General features: G+C 45.6%; 1 protein-coding gene and 1 long non-coding RNA gene across 2 annotated transcripts in view; both read right to left on the bottom strand.

Moving 5' to 3' along the window:
• The window catches only part of LOC125167621 (uncharacterized), a 100791-nt gene extending 85432 nt beyond the window's left edge, over positions 1-15359 (bottom strand). The window contains exon 1 of the long non-coding RNA XR_007152847.1: positions 14571-15359. This is a non-coding gene — a long non-coding RNA (uncharacterized LOC125167621). The remainder of the gene's footprint in view (positions 1-14570) is intronic.
• The window catches only part of RORA (RAR related orphan receptor A), a 714631-nt gene that overhangs the window by 568050 nt on the left and 123093 nt on the right, over positions 1-23488 (bottom strand). The gene's annotated exons all lie outside the window — the stretch shown is intronic.

Below are 23488 nucleotides of genomic sequence, written 5' to 3'. Positions count from 1 at the left end.
CAATTATTTCTTTAGGTTTCTTTTGGCTAAGACATTCTCAAATCCTAGGAGAAGGTAGAATACACACACTGTACTTGGTTAGTTTAGTACAGACTCAAAAAATTGGAGTGTTGTCATTAGCAGATACTTAAGAAGCATCTAATTCTAATCCAACCTCATTGATGGGGAAAGGGAGGCAGAGAAAGGCTGAATGAGTCCTTTAAAGAAGACACAGAGAATCCCAGAACCAGGTTTGGATCCAAGAGCTCCTGACTTCCACGGTGTTCCAGATCTGCAGCGCCCCATGTGCAACAAAACCTTCCTTGTCAGCTTTCCACATGAAGCCAGCATCTGAGACCACAAAAGCATCCTTCTCAAAAAAGTGTGGAATTGCTGTGGAAGCTGTGTCTGGCGGCTGAGGGCGGTGCCTGACTGTTCCCTGGAGGGTCCCTTCTCTGTACCTCCACAATGGGCAGACAGGACGTGTGTCCCTTCCCTGAAGCCCAACATGGCTTCCCTCTCCAACTCCTAGGGCATCTGAACAGGTCACCTCCGCTTCACGGATAGTGCCGGTCTTATTAAGATCCCAGGCAGAAAATCAAAGAGGAAAGATCCAGATTATGAAACGTCGAGTTCCAGTAGGTATCAGAGAAAAGAAGAGATGTGTTCTTTCAGCTTATTTGGCCTTGAAGCAGCAATTCCCCAAGACAGAGCCACGCATACCCATGGGCACTCTGGAATGGGGTAATCTCTCAGCCCCTTCACATCTGAGGCTGGAAACCTCTCCTTGTCCAAAAACACGACATATTTCCACAAAATCCTTTGGTGCAGGGTAAGCTCAATTTAAACAAACCCAAATAATCCCAGAATACACGACTGCTGACACATCTGTTGCAGCATTTGTCCATCTGGAAAAGGATTCTGTAGTGCTCTAATGCTAACGGGGAGGATTTGGAAAGGGAGAGAAAGCCTCCTCGGCCTGCACCTCCCCCCACCTTCTCACTTCTGGAACTCCTCCCCCTCGGGAAATAAAATAAAGTCAGTCTCATTACGCAAAACAACAACAAGATCTCTCTCAAGTCATAAAGCATGAAGACGACTGGAAAAAGAGTATAAACATAAAGGTAACTTTTTAAATATGAAATTGTCAAATTGGTTTCCATACAACACCCAGTGCTCATCCCAACAGGTGCCCTCCTCAATACCCCTCACCCACCCTTCCCTCCCTCCCACCCCCCCATCGACCCTCAGTTTGTTCTCAGTTTTTAACAGTTGCTTCTGTTTGGCTCAGAGTGGTATTAAGAGCACCTACACTTGGAAAGCCTGGGGCCGTTTCCTTCCTGGTTTAACCCCTGTTTAAGGCCTGGGACTTGCTTAGAAAGAAGTAGTAGGAGGCCTCTACCATGGAGATAATTAATTGCCTCGCAGCCAACCTCAAGTGAGAGACACACGAAGGGTGAAGGGAGCTCTCACTTGAAACTGGCCCCATGAGGTCTCGGCCGTGCCCCTCAGTGGAATTTTCTGCCAAGACTCTCAGTGAAGGTGAACAAATTATTTCCCCTCGCTACTTTAGATTGCTCTGGTCTATTTAGCTCTTTCAGAGTTGATCGGAAAAACACAGGATTCTTCTAGACTCCATTTACCATGCTTAGGGAGAATCCCGTCAGGCTGGACGTTCACGTCACATGGTGAGAAAAGACATTCTTGGTACAGGCAGCACACACCCAAAGAGTGTGATCCAATTCCACACTGTCTCTGGGAAAAGCAAAACATTAACTGGCTGAGGTCTCCTGTTTCAGTCCAAGGACAACCACAAGAGATGGATAATGTATTTGACCTTCTGCAGAGGCACCTGATTCCGGGAGATAGGCGACACTTTCCTTCGGGACTTGCTGCGTCTTTTTAGAAGTGTGTGTGTGTGTGTGTGTGTGTGTGTGTGTGTGTGTGTGTATCGTTTTCTACATTTCAAGTATTCTATTGCCAGTTTGAGTCCTCTTGGCAGAACCTTCAAGTGTTCTCAGGAACAGATGCCTGGAGGAGAAGGGATGCTGGTTCTGAAACAGAGCAATGCACAGAGTTGGGGAAGCAGCTGCTCTGCTATAGTCACTGTGTATACAACTTCCCCCAAAGTGTTTAGGAAACAGATCATTCTGGAGCCTATACCACCTATTCAAAATTCAGGCCCTTTCAGTTCTGCCCATACTTGTTTTCCTGCGCTGTTTGTTTCCTGCCAGGAGTTTTAGCAATATGTTTACGGTGTGTGTGTGTGTGTGTGTGTGTGTGTGTGTGTGCGCACGCACGCGCGGGCGCGTATTTCCCTCTCCAGCCTGGCTGAATTATCCCCAAGTGACTCTTAATCCTCAACCGTAATTCCCAGTGATTGCACTGACATGATGATAACGGGGGAGCCTTTCTCCTCCCGCCCCTCCTCACTCCCTCCTCCCTTGTTGCTAAGCTCAGCGGAGGATGCTCTAGGGAGCTGTTTATTTAAAAGAGGAAGTTCAACAGCAGGGTCACCAGGCTCTTCAATGGAGAAAGGCTGCCCCGGGTTAGGAGGAGAGCTGAGCTGGCAGTCACCAACTCTTCCACCTCTCCTCCGACCAGGTCTCTCCACCACAACATGAATGGCACAGTGTGCAGACATTGGTCCCAAGTCACCACTCTGTTTAAGGCCCTTGGCCTCTTTGTCATCTACCTAAACTGGCACTGTCTTGGACCCTGGCCTGGGAGTCAGACCACCAGGTCCCCACCCCCAGGCTTCATGTTGGGCAAGTCACTTGCCCTCAATTTCCAGAACCATAAAAAGGTATTAGATGGAGCTAACTGGCTGGCGAATCAAGCAGTGCTTCTTGAACTTTCGTAGGCAGGACCATCAGCATGAGACCTGCTTAGATCAGATTCCTGGACCCACCTGCCAAGATTCTGATTAGTAGCCTGGCCACAGGGCCCGAGACTTTGCATTTCTAAAAAGCTGGTGATGCCGAAGCCGCATGTCTGAGGACCATGCATCTTCCCCTCCAAACATCCCACTGTGGTATCCCCAAACTGGTCACGTGAGAAGTCATAACTGTCTGGCTCTGACCTTATGAAGAATTCCACAAAGTACTCCCGCTAGATGGGTCACAGGCCTCTCCTACAATTACACAGTTTTTCTCTTGCCCCCAACTTCTGCTCGCTAATTTGCAAAGCTAAGCAGCCAAGACCTGGGTGGGGAGGGCTACAGGCTTAACGTTAAGCTGTCAGCAGTTGCTACACTGGTGAGGACGTCTTGAAAACCACTTGAAACTACAAGGTAGAAACACTGCTTTGAAATAAACAAATAAGGAGTAAGAATAATTTATATAGGCTCCACTTGCTTGGGCTGTTACCCTGGGTCACGGTTTCGCCAACCGCCTCAGTCACCCAGAATAGTGCAATGCAAATTGGGTCGTCTCACATACCATTTGGAGAGGCCTAAAAAATAACCTCAAACAAAGAGAAAAACAAGTATGATAAGGTATACTCTCACTTATTTCCCTTGTGCCTAGCTCTGGAATCCTTTCCAAACTGTAAAACCAGAAACCCTCCTGCCATTCGGAAATCTGACCATCACCCGTAAGAAATTTGCAAGTTCCAGCATACGTCCATTCTCAAAGGTTCTATGGCCTGGTGTGAAATGGAGAAAGCCCTGTGTCAGTGATGCTGACATTAGGTTTCAGAAAGGAATTCTGATTCTAAGCTCTTGCTTTCCGACACCTATGTATTTCTGCCCATCTGAAATTCTACTTATCTCAATGCAATGGTTCATGCTCATACGGTTTTAGAAGGGAATTTAGAGAAAAGAATACAGAGTAATGCCACCCTCTCCTCTTAAAACTTTTGCTGTAACAAGTCACTGTTACTGGAGATGCATTAAATGCATTCGATGAACTAAAATCAAATATGTATTAAGAATCACTGTGCTATCATAAAGAACATATTTTGATTTAAAGTTTTATGTTTTAACTTAAAATCTAATTTGGCCACTTTAGACACTGCCAAATAGAACGGGAGCCAGAGGAAAGGTCCATTTGCAAAAGGTCTAAATTTTTTTTTTCCTAAATCTCCCAATACCTTCTAGAAAAATGTATTATTTGCTTGAACCAGAGGTTAGCAAACTATCGTCCATTGCCTATTTCTGTCAATACAATTTTACTGGAACACAACTCCACTCATTTGTTGCTATATTCTCTACCTTCACCTTACAGTGGCAGAGAGGAGTGGTTATTACAGAGAACCCAGGACCCACGAAGGCAAAAATATTTACTATCTAGCTCTGAACAGAAAAATTCTGCTAAACCCTGGTTTAAATAATAAGAAGGAGATAATGACAGCGATTTAAACCTCGAGACGCATCATGTAACACATACACTCCAACCTTGTAAATTAATTAGAAAGCTGTTACATCAAAAACCCTATCAGCCAGTACCAGCATCTATCCCCTTTTCCTGGCTCTCAGTAGTGTCTTCAAATGTAAAGTCATAATGCTTTGCAATTTACTTAGCTGTTTAACAAACTTTTGAGAGCCTAGTCTAACCAGGATGCTAAAAATCAATTTAAGTACTGAAAATTTATACACACCCGTATTCACCAAAACACAAAAGCAGAGCCACACTCATCACGATTTTCTGCATGTGATTTGAGTCATATAAAAACAACATATGAGAAAGGGAGCGAATTGGGTTTTTAGAAGCCATAAGTCTGCAGTTGGCAGATAAAATGCCATCTCAGATAATCACATCTGATTGTCACTAATGTTAATATATGTCGATAACAGTCGAGCAGTGCGCACCAGAGGTTAGCTTTACTGCTCATATGCAGATGTTTGCAATACTGAATCTTTGCCATAACCCTGTGGGAATGGCATTCTTTATGTGTTCTTCAGTGAATTTATGGCCAGGGAGCCATAAATGTTATAGTTCCTCAAACCTTTTGCTTGTGGAGATTTTCACAGTGCTTGGAAAGCAGGAAGGCACAGATGTCTTCTGTTAGCAGGCCATTTCTAGACCTGCTCGAGTACACAGGCTATGGGCCCCCCTCAAGTTCAGGTTACCTATATCATCAGTGCCATATAGGTTTCAAATATCCCGCTATCGACTTGGTTCCATTCACATTTAGAGAGTTGGCAAGGCCTAGCGTAGCAAGTTCTGCAGGGCCACAAGTTCTCAGGGTTAGGCCCTGAGACAAGGCCCCTGACCTTCAGACACGCACATGCTAGCCAGAGGGACAGGTCCTACACACAACAGGACATAGTAAGTGCTGTAACAGAGCTGTGCAGAGTGCCACAAGAGAGCAGCAGGGGTGAAGAGGAGGGTTCATAGAAGAAGCTCGGCTGCAGGAGGTCATGTCTGAGCCAAGACTTGAAAGATCAGTACAAGGAAACTAAGCAAAGCAATCTACGTGTGTATGCGTGTGTGTTCATGAGTCTGTGTACACATGTGTGTCGTTCACGCGAGAAAAGCATGAACAAATCCACACTTCCAAGGGCCAGGACAATTTGTTCTACAATGTCCACCTAGTTTAGTACAGGTCAAGCTTCATGTGACAGGCGTTGAGGGACACACCCGTACAGTGTGTTAAGAGTACAGGCTTGGGAAGGGGTTGGAGTTTAGTTCAAGTGTAACGTATCATTGACTAGCAGTGTTACCTTGGGTAATTTCCAGAATCTCCACAACCTTCCGAGTACTCGTTAGTAATACACACCTCAGAGGTCGGTATGAGAATCAAGGGAGGTAATGGCTGGGTGCTGAGACCAAGGGGGCTAGTAAACTGAAGAAGAGCAAAGCCACCAGGAAGGAAATACACCCACGATCAACAGCAAGAGAAACATTTCTTTCTTTTTTCAAAGCATTCTTTCAGAAGCCTCTTCCCTCAGCAGTGAATAATGATGGAAGGAGTCACTTAAGAGAGCAACTCAAAGGCTCAGCAACACTGCTCACATCTCCTGTCTCCCTGTGTCATCATCATGCCCGTGAAAGAAATGCTCTCAGGGAGATGATGAATCACAAACACAATGGACACCATTCAAAATGGCAGCCTCAGGGGCGCCTGGGTGGCGCAGTCGGTTAAGTGTCCGACTTCAGCCAGGTCACGATCTCACGGTCCGTGAGTTCGAGCCCCGCGTCAGGCTCTGGGCTGATGGCTCAGAGCCTGGAGCCTGTTTCCGATTCTGTGTCTCCCTCTCTCTCTGCCCCTCCCCCGTTCATGCTCTGTCTCTCTCTGTCCCAAAAATAAATTAAAAATGTTGAAAAAAAAAAAAAAATTAAAAAAAAAAAAATTCAAAATGGCAGCCTCATGAGCACCTTCACAATGTCAGCCCAATACAAGCTCTACTGGCGTCCTGTGTCCCCAGGACCGTTGGGGGTGTCAAACAGACTTCCCCTCAAGTAACACAAAATCTGCCTCTGACTCGCCATGAGCTACATGACAGACGCAAAGTTTCTTTCAAGAGAAATCAATCGGCACCTCAAGCATAACAGAAGGAATTAATTTAGAATATTCTGTTAACATGGGCTTTTGTGGCTCCTCCTAGCGAGGATACAAAGCCCCTCATGATTAGGAGTAAATGCCTGTGATCTGGGAAGAAGTCAGAGATTAGTGGCTACTCTTCACCAGGGCCCTCCTTAAAGAATTCCATAGAAAAATACAGGCCTTGCTAACTTGGGATATCATCCTGTTTCATGAAGCTATGGCTTTGTTCATGCTTTTTCTTACATGAACACACACACACACACACACACACACACACACACACGGAAAAAGGAATCATCACATATGCAGAACTGAGACCCCTATCTCTTATAAACATGGTGCACCATGGAAGACTCCCAGAGCAGCCACAAATGGCTAAGATCCCCCTACTCAAAGTCTCCTGAAAAGTTTCAGAGGTAGTGTTTTTTGTGGCAGACAGTAGACTCATCCAGCATCAACAAAACCATCACTGCAGGCTACAGGTCCCTGGTGGTGGGATGGTTTGCTAGGTTCCTCTGCAGCTCACTAGCAGACAAGCAGCGGGCTCCAACTATGCCAATGCAGAAGCAACTGTCAGATTTCCAAAACTTAATGGTTACAAAAAAAATAAATAAAAATCCCCATATCTATGCCTGTGACCATTCTGAGGACGGATACAAATAAAGAAAGCTACAGAAGGACAATCCGTAACTATATGGTCTGGGGGCTGGTTTTCACTTCAGTTCTAGCCCCTGCTTCTAACTTTCAAAGCACCAAACGGGGCAAGCCCATGGTCTTCTCTGAAGGTACTCTTCCCCCTAGAGGAAACTTCCCATTCTTGACCTTTAGTAGGGGAGAGAAGGACAAAGGAGCTGTGTAGAATGAGGCACAGCGGAAAGAGCTCCAGACATGAGCCTGGGTTCTGGGAACCAACCCTTTCACCAACTGCCAGGTGATGCTAGTGGAATCATTTTTAGGAACTTCTGTTTTTCAGGTGGATCTCTAAGGGTTTTGGACTACCTAGACGATTCTAAAGCTTCCTTCCAGCTCCAAGTTTGTTCTAGGATACTGAGTGAAAATAACCCATATCAAGCTGTCCTCCTGTAGATGTGAATGGGGCAGTTGCCAAGAGTAGGTCATTTGAAGTCTCTGAAAAAACACCTAACCCTCCATTGGGAATCCCTGAAAATCTTGCCAACTAGCGACTCTTGGATGAAGGATGGAAAGCTGCTAAAGCATACTCATTGTGTAATCTCGCAAAGTGTGACCATTAACTCATTACTAGCCATTTAGTCATCTACATAAATTAAGCTACCAGTAAGTCAGCCAAAGGTTAGGTAATTTTTGTTGGGGGCAGAACAGATCTTAAATCTCTAGCCCAAGAAGATGACAACAGCCACAATCCATCTATATGGGGATGACTATGGAGCCCTAGACAAGATGGGACAGGAGTCAAGCTATTTAAGTAATGAGAAACCCCAATCTCTCCCTGTGAGACAGCAATCGCTGGCCTCCTGCTCATTGTGATCTCCTACTGTAATTCTTCTCTCATATCCTTTGTCACCCCCACTCTGTCCCACCCCCCCAAATTCACTGCCTCGAGAGTCATTTTTGAGTTTCAGAAGAGCCACCAACAGGATCTGAAAACCTCATGGTATCATTCTGTCACTCCTATTACCTAAAACGGTCCACTGTTCCATTTACGCAGGCTTTTCTTCAGCAGATTTACAAGGTAACAAAACATCTGCTTCAGAAGCAGATGTTTATGCCAGAATTCTCCTCTGCTCATTAATGCTTTTCCGGTTAACATCTAACTATCTCACTCATTAGTTCTTAATAATACTTTTTGTATCCCAGCCATGCCAAATACGCGCTCTTTAGAGCTCTGTATTATTGTTGCTTCTGTTGCTGTTGAATTACGCTGCTGAATAAAGGGAAAGTAAAAATAAGCCTCTCTAAGAAGGCTGCTATGTGTCAGAGCTCTATCTTTGTGAACTGAACAAGCTGAAATCAATTAAAAGTGTGTGTTTAGAGAATGCATCTCAGCTGTCTAATTGCACCACCTCTGCTTTAGGGCCAAAGTTTGACTCCCTGCCAAATTGCCATCAAAATGGGCGGCCGTTAGCACCACCACAACTACCACTGCCTGAGCCTGATTCAAGGGCTTGTTGAATGAAGGAGGCCCAGGGCTCTCGGGCTCTCCAAGCACAAAGACTCCCTCTGCCCAGGGGCAGGCCTCCCTATGGTGTTCCAACAAAGGATACCACAAAGCCCTCTGGGAGGTTCGGGAGGACTGAGAAATTTAGCCCCACCCAGCTTCTTCAGTCAGATAGCCTTAACACTGAGTACTGGAAGGGTGCCTGGGCGGCTCAGTTGGTTAAGCCACTGACTCTTGTTTTCAGCTCAGATCTTCCAGCCCCATGTTGGACTCTGGTCTGACAGCATGGAGCCTGCCTGGGATTCTCTCCCTCTCTTTCTCTGCCCCTCCCCTCCTCTTGCCCATGCACTCATGCACGCACCATCTCTCTAAATAAATAAACTTAAAAAAAAAAACCACAAACTTTTGAAAACATTCCCTTGATGTTCTCTACTGATCCACAAGCAACTTCACATGAAAAAAACATCAGGAAAAGCAGAGTCAACATACCCTCGCTCAGTGTCTAATGGTATCTTGGACTGCTGAGGAACAGTACCCAGCCATTATTAGAAACATAACCACTGTTTCTATGGATCCATACTCATTAGAAAAAAAAAAAAAAAAAGACTCAAAGTCAGGTTCAGTTTTCTTGACTTGTAATATAATGGCACATGGTAACATTTTCTTTGATTCACATTTTAAAAAGACTTCTAACCACTTAATGGTGGTCCCCAAACTGGCTTTTACGTTTTAAGAAGCCAATACCATCATCGAACAATAGAAAAAAACCAAGACAGAAATAAGACTAAATTCAGTCTATATGATAAGGGAAAAGGCAACCCTCCAGTGAACTTGGACAATACACCGTGTATTGTTTGGGATCAGGACAAAGAATGCTTAATAAGTCATCGACAATAGTTTCCATGGTTACGATACACAGTCACCTATAGTGTTTAGCTCAGTGTGACCGTCCTTCAGGGAAGAAGTTATCAAATGTGTTGGTGATAAGCAAACATGAAACTCACTTTAAGTTAAAGGTTGACAGACTGTCCAAAAAGAAAAAAAAAGTTAAATGAAATTGAAATTTAGATCAAATCAAGCAAACTTTTAGTCTCTAGATCTTTGGTAGCCAACATCTCTTGGTCCCAATGAACTCCAGTCCGGCTTTGTAATATGCTGTTCTTTTTATAAGAGGCTCTTCCCTTTCTGCCAAAGTGGCTGCTTTTCAGCAAAATTACTTGGCTAACACTGCTTTATGAAGTATAGATCAGATACGCTACTCTGGAATCTAAACCCACAAAGAATATGCCCCATAACACTACATAATAATGAAACACAAATACTGCATTATTGCTGCCAAAAGAAATGAAAAAAATATGAATGAAAATGATCTCTGGGTGTGTCTTCCATGAGATTTCACTTAAACAGCATTCTCCAGTTACTTAAATCTCTAACATCAGAGGAGCTTACATAGTGCCAAGTGAAAAAGGACACATTTTAGGTGGAATTTCGAATGTCACAAACCGCCCTGGGAGGTGCTGGCACCGCGTACAGAATGGTGAGTACTAACCACAGTCAAAACCTCCTTCCCCTCCAGTCAACAGATACCATCTGAGGTTTGGAATCAGTGTGCTAAGGGAGCTTCTCCAGAGCTCCTCCCTCCAGATAAACTCCAGAGGAGGTTAATGCACTGTGCAGGTGAATGAAGTGTGTGCAGACCTACGGGAACGTTTACCCCCCAGCTCCCAGATCCACCCCTTTCACTTGCTGTGAACACTGCTGCTTAATTCTGTTAGAGCCTTCCTAAAGACGTACTACTCTTGTTTGACTCCCTGGTTAGACTAATGACTGACAGCTCTCTCACGTGACTAAGGTCATAGTATTTACTTGATCATCTCACCAAGGGATAAGTGAACATGAAAAGGCAATATTCTTCTAGGTGTGATAGGTTCCTTAAATTCCCACTAGATAGAAAAGCTTCCCTTCCTGTGACTGGGTTCTTTCAGTATGAATACAAGAGGTGCTATTAGAGACCAACATGGATTGAGAGCTTCCCCAAACACAACTTAAGGTATCGCACTACTTGTGCATCACATATGGGTCTGCCAAGGACATGAGTCAACCAAATGATGTAGGCACAAAGCCACATGGCAGATTATCTGCACATTATCCCCGAAGCCTGGAGACACAGGCAAACAATACATTCCTCCCTCTACCACCAAGCTGAGCTGTTGATATTTTTTTTATTCTTATGCTCAGAGCTTACCTCAATCATGGGGATGTCGACATCCCATCTGGGAGAGTGCATCACACATACGAAATTCCATGACACGGTGGTGACGACAGGTGGGTCAACAGTAAGGCAGAGCGCTCATCTGGACTTGGGGCTTTTCTAGAGTGAAGTACTTTCACATCAACCTCCGGGAGGTAGTGGTCGTAGCAAAACTGTTCACATCAGGACTGAAAACTTGACAGTCATCTCTGAAGCTAACCAACTCAGAAGGCAACGATCTTTCTTTGGCTCCATCACGTCTACAAATAGTTTATGTCCTGTTATCCTTCACTCACAGTCGACAGAGAGGCAGAGCTCCATGAAATGGGGTTTGAGCAGGGAGGCACTAAATCAAAGGGAAACCATGTCTATCACACTCCCAGGGCCACGGAGGACAGAAATTATTTCAGGAGGAGAACAACGAACTTCCCTGGCTCCAGTGCCAAGTCCTGTGAAGCAGGTGGCCCGATATCCTCACCACCATTCAGCATGGCCCAGGACTATGCCTCTCACATGTAGGACTTGGGCACAGGAGAAAGCCACATGCTGATGAACTCTGCAGGTCATGGTATAATATTCATTGAAAAGACCTATCCTTTCCTCCTAAGGATAAATGATCAAGAGACACGCATTGCTATTGCTTTAGGGGAAAACAAAAACACTGAGATTTCTGCAAATCCCAAGGCGATCTCAAAATATTGAGAATTATTGCCCCCACAAAGACCTATAGATTTATGGGGCAGAAATTCACCCTACAGTTACAGGAAGGAAGAGCTAGACCATTAAATGACCTCGGAGTGGTATTTTCCTTTTACCCACTCTAATCAAATATGCCTACAAGATAGAAAGCAGCAGAACCCATGTAGCAGATATTTCAGTGGTTGGCGGCTGATCTATTTTTAACAGTCACCAGTACAGGGCCCAGCCTTTTCTCTGCCCCATCCGCAGATGATGTCCGTCTACTAGAGATAGGACAACCCGGGAATGCAGCTCACATTCTCGGGAAAAGAGCCTCCAATGCAGTCATACCAGCTCTCTGAACCAAGATGTGCCCAAGCCCATAAAACACATCAAGCACAGTATATGCTATGACTCTCGAAGGAAGACGAAGGTGAGTGAGACAAGTGACTAGCCTCTGGAATCTCAGACTCCAGTGGGAAAGAGGAGGCTACCATTTAAATACGGACAACTATTTAAATTTTTTTTCATGTTTATTTTGAAAGAGAGAGACAGAGTCCAGGAACAAGCAGGGGAGGGGCAGACAGACAGGGAAATAGAGAATGCCAAGCAGGTTCCGCACTGTCAGGCCAGAGGCTGACGTGGGGCTCAATCTCACGTCCTGTGAGATCATGATCTGAGCCGAAATCAAGAGTTGGATGCTTCATTGACTGAGCCACAAACAACTATTTTTAAAAGTGGAAAGAAATAATGTCATAAAGAGGAGGGTAAGTTATTTCCAGCCCAAACAGAAAAGACCAGGAAGTAAAAGGAAATATTTTTTGGACAGCTAGGAGATATCTGGGGCTGGGGATACAATGCTGGTGTGAGCTGGTCTGACTGTAGTGAAGGCTCCTTTTCCAAGAATGTGACCTGCATTCCTGGTTTCTCCTAGCTCCAGTAGATGGACATCATCTGGGGATGGACCAAATGCTGGGGATACAATGACCAGTATGACCCAGTTGATACCCTCCAAGGGCAGCGTCCAATGATAGACAACCAGCTACCATAATCCTGATGACGGAGAATGGATAGATAGATGTGCACAGAACGTCCAAAACCAGAAAAAGGTGCTCCTTTGCTTACGTGAAGAATTCACAGGAGGTGCCATGTGAGCCGGTTATGGAATGGTAAGCCCCTATTTCTCCACGCACAGGATTCAGGCAGAAATGTTGGAATCATATGGGATATTCCATATCCCATGGAATTCTGGAATTCAGGGCCCAGCACAACACCTGAACCATTACAGGCATTCAAGAAAGGTTACTGAATGAAGCAGAGAATTCAGGGCATGGATGGACAGCTTGTTCTTTGGGCATCAAGCTATGATCAGAGGAGTCAATGGTCAGATCCTCATTGCCAGATTTTTTTCCAGTAGCCTGCAGAGGGGGACTGAACTGGCTTGTCCCGGGATCCATCAGAAGCCCGGTAGGAGAGTAACTGCACATGTCTGAAGGGCAGGGAAAACTAGGATGTGCAGAGATAATCACACAGGGCAGTTTCCAGGAAGCATCTGTTATTAGAGTAATTTGTTTATCAAAAGATACTATTATAAATATTTTTTAAATGAGAACACCTTTTAAAGGCTTATTTTCTGGAAAGAGTTTTTAATAAAATGTACTAATGATTTTAAAGGAAGCCATATACAAAACCACTAATAAAAAGACTGCAAACAACGAAGCAAGGTCAATGGCTACCTGTCTGAGGAATCCTGGCAACTGTGTAAATATCAACCCAGTCTGAGGGCTGGGCCCGGGTGACAAATGCATTTTCCAATTTCATGGAGAAAAAGATAAGACCGCGCCAAGGCTGTGCAAGGATACAAAATCCCAGAGTGCGTGAACTAGAGGTTTTAAACACTCTTTTTTTTTTAAGCAGCAGAACCCTTTTCTTGTATCTTATGCAAAATCTTGCAGGCAAATCAGGTAACAAATAAGGATGCTTGTTTCAACAGAGTGTCAGGGGCTTGGAGACCCAGGGTCCGTTATTTTCTGTACCCTCCTTATCCGCTGGAGGCAGCCCTGAGAGGCCATGAACACCCAGCAGTACCCTGGAACACGAAGTATTCTCCTTAAGTCAGGCAAACTTCCACCTTTCACATCAAAGACCTGGTCCTCAGAGTAAGGAGATATACCCCAAAGGCATCTGGATTGTTCCTGTTGCTTATTTTACAATAACCAGAAGGTTTGGAATTAGGAGTCACAAACCACAAAGAAAAAGCCCAAAAATTCAATGCCAACTACGAGAAGTTAAAGCAGCAAAGATCGGCTCTTCCGGACGAGTGCCAGAGCTGAGATTCTGCAGATGAGAAAGGAAGTCTAGTGGGCAGCATCCCGCCCAGGCCCCGCGTGGGGGCAAGTCTGCAGCAGAGCCAAGTCCAAAGGCTCCCGAGGCTTCTACGTGGCTCTGGGGAGTGGCTGTGTATACCAGTGTCCCTTCTGGAGCTGCAGCCTTCTGGGGAAAAATCAGAATTGGGCACATTCCGTATTTAGCACTCCGGTGTAAGTGCATAAAGCAATGCAGTGTGGGGTAAATCCAAGGACATTTTGTTCTTTAGCAGAGACTGACAAGCTCATTTAGTAGCAACAATTCACAGTCCACAAGAAAATGCTGAATCTCACTTACAGGCATAGAGAAATTCAGGCAAAGACAGCCAAATAGCACCAGTAGCTATTTTAGACGTGCATATTTTAAAACCATAAATCTTTATTTTTCTTAACAAAATTATCTGTTGCCACAAAGGCCTCCTGCGAGGTTATAATCCCCATTTCAGAGATGGAGAAACTGACATGGGCAGGCACGCAGGGACAAGGGGAGAGCCGAATCTTCCTTACACACAGCAGCCTGCGAGCTCACACAAAGAGCTTCCACAGTCAGCAAAACGCAGCCTCCAGTGCCTAGGGAAGGCAGTTCAGAGTCATTAAAAACCAGTCCTGTCCCATCCCAAAAGGACATCTGGATAAATAGGCACTGGGGAGACATGACTAGCAGGCTTACCTGAGGAATTTAATCCAAGGTTGCTTTAAATTCACAGTACTTATGCCCTGGTCTGCGGTTTCCTTGCTGATGGAGTAGCAATTCTATAAGCACTTCACAGGAGAATTTACCTCACATGTCTTTCTCTCAAACCCTTTCCAGGAAATAAAAATTAAACCCACTAACTGTATAAACCACCCCATCTAAACAGTCTTCTCCCATTCTTTCTGAATTTCTTTTCCTGATCCCTTTTTAAATGGATTTCACACTCTAAAGGTTGCCAAGCTGACATCCTTGGGGACCAATCCTATCCATTTATGTGCAGAATCCACAAAAGATGCTCGGCCCTTCTGCACGGTCTCCACACAGAGGGAGAGGAGGGCGGGAGTGGGGGAGAGAGCAAGAAAGATGTTGCCCACTGCAAGGTCACCAGGACTCAGGGGCTGTCCACTGGAAAGCACAGCTTACTGGAAGAGCAACTCTACACTCAGACTGGCTTATTAGCAAGGCTGCTGTGACAGAGCAGGGAACTCTTCTCGAAAACAGCTCATTATGCTGTGGCTTTGAATATACAGCATGTCTTGCATATTTGCATTAAATGCAGCGGAGTGAGAAAGGGCTCAGGAAACACGCCCAACTCATTCTTACTCAGGTTTCTTTCAAGTCCCTTCACGTGGCACAAAGGCCTTTGCAGATTGGTCCTGGCCTACAGCTGCTGCCCCATCTTTTCCTCTTTTCCCTCTCTCAACATTCTACATGCTGGCCACTCCATTCTCAGTGCTTTGCTCTGTTCCAGAAGGCCCTTCTCGACACCCTCCCCGCCCCCCCGCCGCCCACCTTCAAGCCCAGCCCTCGTTAACAGAGCCCTTTCTGACATCCACCAGCCCACCTGATCATTGTCACTTGGTAACCACGACACCTGACGCCTCGTACAGCTCTGGAGTCTAGCTTTCATCACAGTGGATTGTTAGGTAGGTAGAGCCAACTGTCCCAACCAGGCTACGAGCTCCCTGACAGCACAGGCAATACCTAATTGGTTTTTGTGTGGTCTGGCAAACTATGGAAGCCAAGTACCCGACACACAGTAGGTAGTCAAGACGTGTTAAGAACGGGTAAGGTGCTCATACTCTGACTGAGCTGACCACACCATTTGGGTGGTAGCAAGATGTGCCAAGAGTTCACTGCAAAGAGTAAGAAACTGGAAACAGTATCAACAGATCTCAAAGGAGGAACGTGTCAATAACATGCCGCATTAGGGAAGATTACGCAATCAGTAATAAAAAGAAACACATCTGTAGGTACTGACATGGACGAAGGGAGATGTACTATCAGGTGAGACATTCTTGGAGAATAAACAAAGAATTATGCGCAACAATTACCTCTGAGGGAGGTTAGTACGAGAGATAGGAGAGAGGTTGATTTTAATTTTCTTCTTTTTTTTTTTTTAACTTCATGTACTTTCTTAATGGTTTGAATTTTTGTAATTACGCATTACGTTTAGAATTGTAAAAATGAGTAACATGCCCTCCTTGGAACTGGAATTTAATTCTAAAGGTTTCCAGGTTCACAATCCTCTTGATCCAATCCATCTAGTAAATGAAACCATCTATCATGGACCCATTAAGTTCCTCGGCAAGTCCGAACAAATACAAGAATGAAACCATTTTGTGGGTGCGTATGGTACGTTCCCCATTGTGCTCTCAGATCAGCTTCTCTCCCGTGCAGTGCTTTGGGCAACTATTCCCTGCTAGCTTCCTATCCAGATTTGAGTGGTTTCAACTCGATAAATATTTATTGGGCATCTCCCATGCAGAAGGCACCTGTGCATGGCAATGGATGCAAAAGAAAACGTGAACAACATAAGGCCCTGGCATCCCAAGGCTCCCACTTTACCAGGGGGACCAACACCAAGAATTTTAAACAAGGCAGAATGTGGGAAGTACTATAAAAAGGCCAACAGGAAGGGAAATGTTATAAACGGGAAGCCGGGAGGATCTTGTGTTGAAGGAAGGCCGGGGCAGGGTCCAGAAAGATGGGCAAGACTGATAAGTGGGGAGTCACGGGGAGCAAATGAGACAGGCATCTGCCCCCTCCTGTGTGCTGTTCGGACACACTGGAGCTGCAGCTTAATGTCTGGACTTGGAGAGACTTTCTGCATGCAAAGTAAATAAAAGGAACAGCCACAGAACAGGAATAAAATCCAAACCCTTTCCACTAAATCCTAAGGCCCACTTGTCCCACCTTTCTCGGACCTCACTGCTGACCACCAGCTCCCATGCCCTCGCGGCGGCCGCCCAGCCCAGCTCGCTCCACTGAGATATCCCACTCCCGGTCTTCCCCCTCTGCCCTGACAGTCAACTCCTTCAGCAAGGCCCGTGTCTCCTCCTTTACATTTTATCCTCAGTGCCTAGCACACAGGCAGTGCATGAAGACAAGCACCATAAACATCTTTGGAATAAATACATCAAATACAGTTCTAAAGTAGAAAAGGCCCAAGAGAAGTAGAAGGTCTCCTTGTGTAACTCACTTGGATTTTTTTTTAACTCTGAATAAATCTATCTGGGCTATCCATCACTTGACTTGCCCTCAACCACAAGGACTCGAACAAGTGTCAAGGTTGGTGCCCTTGCCTGGTACCGTTGTGGCTTTGGATGAAGTGATCGCCGCAGTCCACATAAAAAGCCTCAGCATTTTAATTCTTACTTCGCAGCTGAGAGGAGGATCCTCAAGGCAAACGACCCTCTAGGCAGTCACAAAGTCCGTAACTGTAGGAACTAAGACTTGAACCCAAGTCCTCTGCCTCGTCTAAACCCTATTTGCTTCCACTAAGCCCCCACTGAAACACTGCGGGCTCGGACGAGAAGTGTTGCCGCTATGCTTGAAAGCTGTAAAGGGTTGCCAAGTCTCCACGGATCTAAAAAAGACCAGCCGTGAAATGTATCAACAAGGGGATATGGTGGGATCTGAGGATCAAATCTCCCCCCAAAACAGCAAATACTAAGCAAGTTTTCACAATTACTCCTCATGTGTTTGGCTTTTAAGTGAACCTAACTCCTCCTGATTACCGTTATTGGAATGTCTACGCTTTTCCAAATAATAAGTACCACTTAGGAGCAACTGTTATTTTAAATGCGAATTAAGATCATAAGTCTTTTGTTTAAAATGCAATCGTGTGTTCTACTGAACACTTCCAAAGGTGCAGGACTATAATTCCCTTGCAGGCAACGCGTGCCTCAGTCAAGTTTTTCATTTGCAAATTAGGTTAGTTTGCAGCGGAAAATGAAAAGGCCTCATCAGACAGACCAAGAAATGGAGCCCTTCTTTACCTAGAAGAACGATTAGCTGAATCCTCTGTGGGGAATATTTTATCTTTCACATATTGTCAATTTTCAAAAGGTCTGAAAATCTCAACAACACACCTAATTATGGTCTACCCCAGTGACCCTTCATATCTGCCTGTTTACTCAAATGGAAATAGGAATTGCAGACATTCCTTGGATGAGGCCACACCCCAGGACAGGAAATCCCATGATGTATATCCAGTTCCTAACTTCCCAGGGCAGGGTTTGGGCAAATTCATTCTGTATCAATCTATCCATTCAGACCTTTCTCATCTTACTATGGGTTACATCCCAATAAACTCACCATAAGCTGAAAATAACACAAGTCAAAAATTCATTTAGTACACGTAACCTACTGAACACGATCACTTACACTAGCCTGCCCTAAAGGCGCTCCGAATATTTCCATTGGCCCACAGTTGGGTCAAATCATCTAACTCAAAGCCTATTTTACAATCAACTGTGGAAACTAAACAGAACTCAGAGCAGAGTTTCTACTGAATGTCTATTGTGTTCGCACCATCATAGCTGAAAACGCGAAGTTGAACCATCATGAGTGGGGGACTATCTGCACGTAGAGCCCTGTCAATGTGGGCCACACTTATCTCTAAAAGGACACTCCATCATATCCTCCACTAAATCGCCAGCAGGGAGGGGATGGCTTTCTTGGAACATTACCTTGCTATTTTAATTTTCTAGATCAATTAGAAAACATACAAGGAGAACAGGAGGGCAGGCTCATACTTAACAGGAATTCTTAATAGTTATTGGACACTGGGCTGTTAATCAGACACATGTTGCTTGTTACTTATATAATGTTACTACTTGAACACGAACACACACAGACACACACACACACACACACACACACACACAAACCATTGTCTTCAAGACTGTGTGCCATGTTCCCTCTGACCATTTTTATTTCCCCCAAGTTGGATTCATTCCATTTTGAGAGGTAACTCCTTTAGGAAACATGCTTTTAAAACCTGCGTTTTGAGAAATGAAGTTAATGGGCCAGAACTGGTTTATCATGAAATACTCATCAAGTCAGGAAATAAAGTTCAAACTCTCGTAGCCTTAGGTGAAGGGAACCTATTTGGAGGACACCGTCAGGGTAACGAACTAAAGGTCATTTCTCTAGAGTTAGTGACTTTTAGAAATGGTAAACTTGGATTAGGTAGTATTACCTCTTGTCATACATAATTTAAAAAGGAACAATCATGTTTAATTTACTAAATCCAATAAAGTCTTCTATCATCTTCAATCACAGGCAGAATGCAAAAGAGCCAGAAGCCACTCTCTTTCTTCTCCCACCACACCTTAAGAGCAGTCAGTTTTCAAATGTCTGCTAATTTGTAGCAGTACTTTGAAAGGCTACAAGGACTAGCCTCTTCTGAAAGAGGCAGAATGGTCTGCCCTCCTCCGCTTCAGGGCTACCAGCATCTGGAGAGTGCAGCCATTCATCTGAGGGGAGAGTCTCCATTCTCCCCAAGGGTGAGGGGTCGATGACACATTCCGGCTCTCCCAGGCTCTGGTTTTCAATATTCCTTATCAGCCACCGTATGATCTGCCACCAGCACGTGCCCTCATGTTGCAATTAACTAGACCACAGCTTATCTCACACCCCTTACAGTTTAGGCTAATATCTTTCCAATGAGATTTGGGAATGGTTGATCACTTCCCGATCCACTGACTCTGAACAGCTTTCATTTCAGAACATTATCCTCAATAACCCACCCGGAATGCCAGGACAAAGACTGTGCACGCAGGCCTTCTCTAGGAGCCTACCGGCATTCCACCCAGCCCTCTCCGGTGCACAACGCCAGCTTATGAGACCACTGTTTCCACCGTTCCCCTCGCACAGGAACTGTGCCTTTTTCTCGGCTAGCACATACTCACCACTCATTAAATGTTGGTAGAATGAACAAATTAGGTAGATAACGAATAAATGCTTAAAGTCGTCTACATGAAGCACAAACAGGAACACAGAAACTTGCTGTAATATATTCCCTCAATCATTCTTTTATTCAATCAACACTTAAAAGTGCGGTAGATACATCTAGATGACTAACACAGCTACACTCCTGCTCTTAGGACGTTTATGGTTAATGTACAAGACAGACAATAAATAATCACACGAAGGAACAGCCAATTGCAAATTGCCACAAAGGGAATCAAAGGGTAATAAGTAAGGGTAATGAGAGACCATGAGACACTGAGGAAAGGATTGTATTTACCCTGAGACTGGAGGAATGAGTAGAAATAAGCCAGACGGGGAGAAGAGGGGGAAAGGAGAGGGAATGCGATGACAGTTTTCCAGGCAGTGGGAAGAGCATGTGCAAAGGCCCTGAGGTGGGATAGAGCTTGATGCATTCAAGAAATGGATAGATGGGCGTGGCTAAAATTTAGCAATAGAAAGGTGAAGCAGGAACCACTGTGGAAATCTCATCTCTGCTTTCTCCTGAGTATCCAGCAAATAGTCTTCCTTTAAAACAACCAAATGAAGCCCTGCAAGGCTTTGGTAGACCCGTTGAGTGGTTTTTTTAATTTTAATTCCAAAAGAAAGCATTTCAAAGAGGAGAGTGACAGAACCAGATCTGCACTTCAGAAAGAACATTCTCGCTGCAACAGAGGGAGGCTGGCCACAGGGCCACTCAAGTTCCTGGGGCCTGGGCCAGACAGGGGATGGCGGACAGGTTTGCTATGAATGTTGGAGCTAACACCTTCAAGATCCTAGGTAACGGATTCGAAATGACAGCGAGACATAAAGACCATGTGTGCCTGTGGCTTTATGCATTCCCAAAGCTAACCTGGCCCACTGGGCAAAGTGGTAGCAGGCCAACTCCCACACCATCTCCCAGGCACGCGTCTGGGTAGAAGCTTGGGCTGAGAATGCTCCCTGACAAGCCCCGGATTGTCCCCCTGGACCGTGGTTTGGGCACAAGCTGCACATACACTCCTCCCAGGCCACATCACAAGGTCCTATCCCCTGGTCCAGGTCCTGACCTCACTGAAGAAAGTAGTTGCTTGAGAGAAGCCATGCACTTGACCTTGTCAACAGTTGTCAAGCAGGGTGCAGAACTCCACGCCTGGGGCTTCCATAGGAGGAGCCCCGTCTTCACCCCCACCAACTTGACATGCTCCAGGGCTGCCAGTGACAGACTTCATTCAACATGTCACACAGACGGTGAAATCTAATCTCTCCTCTTCCTTCATCGCCCTGTAAACATCCTTCCTCTAAAATAACAAAATAAAAGCTCTGCTTCCCACTGTGAGTTCTGGCCTTGGCTGCCCTAACTGTCAGGGCCACAGCTGAGGACCTCTGGCCTCCCAAGCTTTCAGTTTCTGCTCAGTATTCCCTCTACTCCATTCCCCTGACATCCAAAGCTCTTCTGAAAACATCCTTTGATATCCAATTTCCCTTTTATGTGGCCCCTACTGTCAAAAGCACAGTTTTGTTTTCTTGCTGGCAGACCGCTCCGCATTCACCGGCTATGCACCCACCCCTTCCTGGTTCCGCTCCCACATCTCCACACCCAAGTGTCTGACCATCACAGTCCCCTCACCTGTTCTTCTCCAGTGCCACCTTCTACTCGGAAAGATGCAACCACTTTTCCTTATGCTCATGGGAAACAGGCCTCTCTACCTTTACTTGCTTGACCACTCTTTCCCCTCCAGGACAGTTCTCTACAAAGTGAGATTCCTCCAGTTAACGGGCCAGATGATTTCCTAAGGAGGGACCACCAGACACTTATTCTAAGTCCCAGTGCAAGACCCCATTCTCCTATTTCAGATTCAGTCTACACTCGCAATCTGAATGCCCCTTAGTTTTCAATGCTCACCCAGGGTTAAAGCTGGATGAAAACTGAGTGCCTGCTCTCTGCGTGGCAGAGAGTTATCTATAGAATAGGTGTCTCTATTCAAAAAGTCTCTGATCTCCCTTGCTCCTAAGTCCTTCCCCTGACTTTAGGTAGGTAATTGGGTACATTGTGCTCTGGAGTAGGAGTTAAGCAGCATGCTGGGTAAGCACAGGGAGGCACAGTGAGACATGAGCTGCCCTCCCCTCAGTGGCAGGGCTAATTCGGCAGCACAGGACCGGCGCTGAGCATCATGGGAGAAGGGCATAAAGCATGATTGCATGGGTAATCAGCTGCTTGGTAATTCACCCTGAACTGGATGCAAAGTTGAGGTTATTCAGCCCCTCTTCTGCCCCTCCCTCTCCCTTGATCCTTAAACTTTGAGGGCTGAGTCCACAATGACCCCCACTTGTATGATGTGAACCATGGGTCAAGGGCTTTCTCCAAGCCCTAATAGGGAGGAAGGTGCACCCCAGAAGCATGGTCCTCCCCATTTCCAGGTGAACGTCACCACTACACAGACACCAGGACCACAAGAAGGACCACCAAGGTGGCTGTCAGCACCCATACCTTCCTCAGTGTCTGGTCCTGTCCCCTCCCCCCATGGAGACTGTCGGTCACTCTGCAGAGATCTCAAAGACCCAAAGGCAGTGGGCACAGATGCTTGGGGATCGATTATAATTCCCATGGCATTCGCGCTGCCCTGGCAACCTGTCTCTCAGAACAGATCCCAGATCCAGCAAAGAACTCCACAAAGGCAATACCCAGATTATTTGCATGCAGGGGAGAGGCCACCCCCCATCCCATCCACTTAACACAGGCAGAAAGTGCCGTGAGACTTGAATCTCAAAGGCCCACCGCGAGCACCATAACTTTCATGGAACCCCAGGGGAACAACAACAAACTCAGTCAATCGGAGAACAGAGGAGGGGCTTTTCCCCCCTCCCCAGACGTTCACACTGTGCCAGTTACAAAATAATCTGCCATCGTGTTGAATTTCCTTGGAACTCTGAACACCCTGAGTTCATAAAAGTTAATTCTGTGCTAGAAGAAAGATGGATCTTAGATAAACAAGGTTGCATTTGGGAAGGTGGGAAAAGCCACACCTGTTCTCATCCCCCCTGCCCCCTTCCTCACAACTCACCTGTCATCGCCCTGCACTTCCTCACTGCAAAACCAGCATTCTGCTCACGGTTGGCTATGCACAAAATATCCTTCTGTTCTCCTAGTCACATCAAAGCACCTTCACGCTATGCAGACAGGTCATCGAGGGAATGAAGAAAATTAACAAACCCACCTAGGTTATTTCTATTAAAATTAGCCCCTCAGCCTGTAGGCTCTGTCAGTTTCCATACAACAGAAACTCTGACAAGTCTGTGGAAAACTCTTCACCTTTGCAGGTTGCATCAACGGCTTGCAAACACAACAGGAGGATGGTGCCTCTGAGTTCTACCTGTTCTTTTGAAATAGAGTATCAGCGTTCAGTCACTAGCATTTTTCCCATTTATCCTTCACCTCCCTGTGTATCACCCACTGCTGTGTAAGGAGCATGCAATCACCTTACTTGACATCCTTCAATTATCTGTAAGGTCCTGAAAGCATTTAACTCTGGTCTACTTCTCTATCCATACCCTCCTCCCTGCTCTTTCCCTCATTCTACTCAGGCCCCTCACCAAGGTTGTCGCCTCAATTCTTCAAACTGTCAAGTTCCACCTGCCACAGGGCCTTTGCATATACT

The sequence above is a fragment of the Prionailurus viverrinus genome, chromosome B3 (assembly GCF_022837055.1).
Source record: "Prionailurus viverrinus isolate Anna chromosome B3, UM_Priviv_1.0, whole genome shotgun sequence".
Lineage (NCBI taxonomy): Eukaryota > Metazoa > Chordata > Mammalia > Carnivora > Felidae > Prionailurus > Prionailurus viverrinus.
Note: the sequence above shows the minus strand (reverse complement) of the source record. Positions and strands in the feature narration are given on the sequence as shown.